We start from the raw sequence: 6,000 nt of genomic DNA on the forward strand, positions 1-6,000 counted from the left end.
GTAGTGGGTCTGAAAACAGTTTCTACATCGTACTTGCTTAAAATTTTTCCAATACGATCAGTGACCTTACTGATGAATGGTAGGAACACTTTCCCCTTGGGTTGGTGTCGATCCTCGTCCGTCCTGGTTGTCAGTCAAGGGCGTAGTGCACGATTATCTCTCTGTGGGAATACCCATTCTTCTTTAAGGTCGCTCTAAGGTGTTCAATCTCATCATCTAAGTGAGCTGGTTCACATATTTTGTGCGCGCTGTCTATTAATGTTTTAATCACACCTCTTTTATGTCTTGGGTGGTGGTTAGAATCTTTCTGCAGGTAACGATGAGTGTGTGTGTCTTTTCTGCAAACCTTATGTCCCAGTGAACGGTCCTCTCGTTTGATTACAGTCACATCTAAGACGTTCAGGTGATCATCGATTTCCTTTTCCATAGTGAATTTAATGCTTGGATTAATACTATTCAGATGTAACAGGAAGGCATCCAGTTCCCCTTCCCCATGGGTCCATATAACAAATGTATCGTCTACATAACGATACCATCTGGCTGGTCTTTTTCTAGCTGTTTGCAGTGCACGTTGTTCAAAGTTCTCAAAAATGGTTCACATGGCTCTGAGCACTATGGGACTTAACAGCTGTGGTCAGCAGTCCCCTAGAACTTAGAACTACTTAAAACCTAAGGACATCACACACATCCATGCCCGAGGCAGGATTCGAACCTGCGACCGTAGCGGTCACGCGGTTCCAGACTGAAGCGCCTAGAACCGCACGGCCACACCGGCCGGTTTCAAAGTTCTCCATGAACAAGTTAGCCACTGCTGAACTAAGAGTACTTCCCATTTGTTCATAAAAAACATCATAATATTGAAAATAAGTTGTTGTAAGGCAATGTCTGAATAATGCCAAAATCTCACTAGGAAAAATGTTCGCTATACATGTGATCGCTTCATTCATCGGGATCATGGTAAACAGCGACACCAGATCAAAACTGACCAGAATATCATTAGGGCCCACATTGATTTCCTTAATAATATCAATGAAGTGATATGAATTTTTAACATGACTGTCAGTTCAACCAACATGAGGTTTCAACAGCGAGGCAAGGTGTCCAGCTAATTCATTGGTGAATAATAAATAATAGTGCATATTATGCTGGTTTACGTTACCGCTGTTGGTGAACGACGCTTCGTCGCTAAATAGAACGCGTGCAAAAAATCTGTCATCGTCCCGTAATTTCTCTTGTGCCAAGTGGCAGAACTATACACGACGTTCAGAGTCGTCGCCATGCAATTCCTGGTGCATAGAAATATTGTACGGGTGCAGTCGATGTTGACGTAGCATTCTCAACACTGACGTTTTTGAGATTCCCGATTCTCGAGCAATTTGTCTGCTACTGATGTGCGGATTAGCCGTGACAGCAGCTAAAACACCTACTTGGGCATCATCATTTGTTGCAGGTCGTGGTTGACGTTTCACATGTGGCTGAACACTTCCTGTTTCCTTAAATAACGTAACTATCCGGCGAACGGTCCGGACACTTGGATGATGTCGTCCAGGATACCGAGCAGCATACATAGCACACGCCCGTTGGGCATTTTGATCACAATAGCCAACATCAACACGATATCGACCTTTTCCGCAATTGGTAAACGGTCCATTTGAACACTGGTAATGTATCACGAAGCAAGTACCGTCCACACAGGCGGAATGTTACGTGATACCACGTACTTATACGTTTGTGACTATTACAGCGCCATCTACCACAAAGCGAAAAAAGTGGTCCAACTAAAACATTCATATGAGTGTCACTCCAAAAGAAATGCCCTCTATTTTTTTAAAAATCCATCTTTTATTCTACATGTTTGAAAGTTTTACAGTGTGTAGATACATCCTTTAGGTGCAATATTTTCATTTCTCCACATAATTTCCATCCCTCTCAACTGCCTTACTCCATGTTGGAACCAGCGCCTGTATACCCGCACGGTAAAATTCTGGACCAAACTGTTGGAGCCACAGTTTGGTAGCGTGCACAAGGGAGTCATCATCTTCAAACCTTGTTCCACAAAGAGAGTCTTTCAGTTTCCCAAAGAGATGGTAGTCAAATGGCACCAGGTCAGGATGTAAGGCGGGTGTTTCAGTGTTGTCCATCCGAGTTTTGTGATCGCTTCCATGGTTTTTTGACTGACATGTGGCCGTGCAATGACGTGCAACAGCAAAACATCCTGGTTTTGCCGATGTGGTCGAACACGACTCAGTCGAGCTTGAAGTTTCTTCAGTGTCATCACATATGCATCAGAATTTATGGTGGTTCCACTTGGCACGATGTCCACAAGCAAGAGTACTTCAGAATCGAAAAACACCGTAGCCATAAGGTTTCCAGCAGAATGTGTGGTTTTGAATTTTTTGTTCTTGGGTGAATTTCCATGATGCCACTCCATTTCTGGCCTCTTCGTCTCTGGTGAAAAATGATGGAGCCATGTTTCATCACCTGTCACAATTCTTCCAAGAAATTAATCTCCACCATTCTCGTACTTTTCCAAAAGTTCGCTGCATACCGTTTTTCTTGTTTCTTTGTGAGCCACTGTCAACATCCTGGGAACCCACCTGGCACAAACCTTTTTAACGCCAACACTTTCAGTATTCTGCAGACACTTCCTTCCTTCCCTTATCCCAACGTAGCGTCACAATTCGTTCACTGTGATGCGTCTGTCAGCAGTCACCAATTCGCTAAGTCTCTGCACATTGTCTGGAGTGCGTGCAGTACGAGGCCTGCCGCTGCGAGGACGATCCTCAATATTGCCGTGCCCGCTTTCATCACGTAACCTGCTCGCCCACCGACTAACTGTACTGCGATCGACAGTAGCATCTCCATACACCTTTTTGAACCTCTTGTGGATGCTTCCCACTGTCTAGTTTTCACAGCACAGGAATTCCATGACAGCACGTTGCTTCTGACGAACGTCAAGTGTAGCAGCTATGTTGAAGACATCCTGTGACGGCGCCACTCACGGGAACAGGTTGAATTAAGTTTGAAAACAAGCGGGAAGGCTGTATCTACATACTGTAAAACTTTCACACATGCGGAATGAAAACTGTATTTTTACAAAAATATAGTGCATTTCTTTTGGAGTGAACCTCGTATTTCTTTACGTACTACACAAATATGTAATAAAAAAACGCAGTTGATATCCGTTTGACCTATGGCAGCGCCATCTAGCGGGTCAACCATTGCGCCATCTGGTTTCCCCCTTCAAGTTAGACAAGTTTCGTACTTTGTAGTTATTTCGTTTGATGCTTATTTCGTGAGATATTTGGTCCGGTCACTATCAATGGACCACCCTGTATATATATCGTAAGAGAAATATTTTTACTACGAACTGACTTTATCTCGCCGACTTCGTGCTGCTGAACGGACACATCCTTCACACCTGACCATATGGTTTTCATTTTATCCTGTGAATTAGCTATTATATTTGCATACCACGTACTCTTTTCCTTCCAAATAACATTTTTAACTACCTTACAATACTGTTTGTAATGGGCTACCGTAGCTTGATTGTGACGACTTGTAACAACAATTCTTAACAACAGTTCATTTATAGCATTAAATATTACAAGAAATTAATTGATCTGCTGCCTGTGCCTACATAATATGCCTTTATCTGCTTGTAGCCTTTGAAAACTGACAACAGAAAGAACAGAGTCCTTCAATCTCAGATTTCACCTTTTAGCACTGTCTGTTCGTAGTGCTCAAACAGTGGTATGATCCCCGATTACAACACCATTTTTGAGCAGAGTTTCGAAAAATTAGAATTCGTAGAGGTACACTGGCGACTTTTCGTTGTGTTCAACCACTTATCACATTTCGATAAAAGCAGCGAACGGTAGATGGACTTAGTTTTCTTTTATTTGCCTACTTAACTTAAAATTATGATTGTATGTATCTTGAAAAGAGAGAGTCAAAATTTTTCAGTCTCTATTCGATTTCTACGTTTATTACGTGAAATAATGGGGATAAAAAACAGGAAATCGTTTACTGCAGTATTTTATTCTGATCGATGTTAACAGTCAGGTTAAACTAACGTAGGAAAAGACGATACAACCGAAGACCTGTTGTTTCAGCGATAACCGCCATCGCTAGTTCCAAGAGAGGTTCACCCAACTGAAGGTAGACATAAAACATCTTTGACAGTGTAGGCTTCAGTGACTGAAGTACACATGAGACAACACAAGCCAAGTGCACGTGTTTCAGCTCCACGCTCAACAGGGTAGTGATGTGTTGTCCACGACAATTGTCACATCAGTTACAACGCGTGCAGGCCCCATTACCTATGGTTATGCCTCCCACAGACTTACTAAAAATCACTACGCCACTCACTCGCACTAGTGTAGCGTTCCAATACTAATGCCGCCATTTGGAGGGCAGCGCTGTTTTTGCACTTGGTAAATGATGTCAAATAAGAAGGGCGTATTTCAATAGTGATACAAGTCCATTACCTCCACTTTTCTGCCTATAATGTTTCTGAAATTAATGATCCAAACAAACAGAAAGAAAGGTTCACCTCTAGCAAGAAGCCATATGCTTGAATATTTCTGGTATCTCAACCGCAGATTTTTCAGCGCTCATTTAACTTTAGAACTCTGTATCTCAATATGAACAAAAATGGACTTGTACCACTATTGAAATAAGTCCTTCATATCAGATAAAAAGTTGCACTCACCGTGACTTAACATATGTAAATTACGTTCAGAAGGATTCTATATCCCTGTTAGAAACAAATGCCAATAAGAAACGGCTAGTTCAAGGTGTACTGCATATTACAATTATTCAAGTCGAAGCTAGCTGAAGGAGAAATACTATCATATTGTGGGAAGAATGATAGATAATGTTGTGAGACACAAAAATAAATTAAATACTGATAAAAGTAAGCGCAAAACACAGAAACAGAGTATGTGCAAGGGAATACTAAACAGGAACTTAAAGTGGGAAACTTAGTACATCATAAAATAATCTCACTATATGCTACTTCCTAAGTTTCGTGCAACAATCTTCCATATATAACTTGCTGCATTTTCTCTCTTACTTGTAAGAACGAATCCTACATTCTTGAATACACATTTATAGCTTCCTGAGTTTTGTTGTAGATTTAATACAGATAAGTAGGAAACAACCTTTTACTTTAGTTTCTTGATGATTGGGCCTGCAGCGAAATATATGTCTTGAAAGCACTTTAAGCAAGTTCTAGTACCACTAATTAAAACAATTAATTATTGGTTTTATAACAGCAGTTTCGGAAGATTTCCGTTTTCAAGTTCGTCTGCGTCGTCCTGACGTATATATAACATCTGGAGTGGTTGTACCTGATGACTGTTTTCGTCATATATCACGTGAAATCCTAAAATATCGATTTCACGTCGATTTTGAGCCATTTTATACAGTGTGGAGTCATATTTTGATACAATATTGTAAATATTTCCCGTAATTTTTTGAGGTTACACACCATAGATGTTTTATTCTTGTGGTGTCACCGCCAGACACCACACTTGCTAGGTGGTAGCTTAAATCGGCCGCGGTCCATTAGTACATGTCGGACCCGCGTGTCGCCGCCATCAGTACTTGCAGACCTAGCGCCACCACATGGCAGGTCTAGAAAGACGGACTAGCACTCGCCCCAGTTGTACGGACGACATTGCTAGCGACTAGACGTACGAGGCCTTCCTCTCATTTGCCGAGAGACAGTTAGAATAGCCTTCAGCTAAGCACATGACTACGACCTAGCAAGGCGCCATTAGCCTTACCTACTTTGAGAGTTATAGTATAAATGTCTCAAGAAGAACGCTGTATTCATCAGAGAATAAAAGTTAAGTATAAAGCAACTACGTACTTTTCTTGCTACCATTCAATAGTTATCCTGTTTCAGACTTCACGCCCGTCTGCATTACATCGCGTGCCTTTCGGCTACCTCCGAGTGGCGTGGCTCTTGCTACGCCACAACAATTCTTACAT

The 6,000-nt window shown here is 41.6% G+C and overlaps 1 protein-coding gene across 1 annotated transcript in view; it reads left to right on the top strand.

The window, feature by feature from the left end:
* Window positions 1-5,618, top strand: part of LOC126092432 (uncharacterized protein K02A2.6-like) — an 86,703-nt gene extending 81,085 nt beyond the window's left edge. The window contains exon 2 of the mRNA XM_049908031.1: window positions 5,545-5,618. The gene's annotated coding sequence lies outside the window, so the exon portion shown is untranslated. The remainder of the gene's footprint in view (window positions 1-5,544) is intronic.
* Window positions 5,619-6,000: the final 382 nt, after the last annotated feature.

Source organism: Schistocerca cancellata, chromosome 7, assembly GCF_023864275.1.
Source record: "Schistocerca cancellata isolate TAMUIC-IGC-003103 chromosome 7, iqSchCanc2.1, whole genome shotgun sequence".
NCBI classification, from domain to species: Eukaryota; Metazoa; Arthropoda; class Insecta; order Orthoptera; family Acrididae; genus Schistocerca; species Schistocerca cancellata.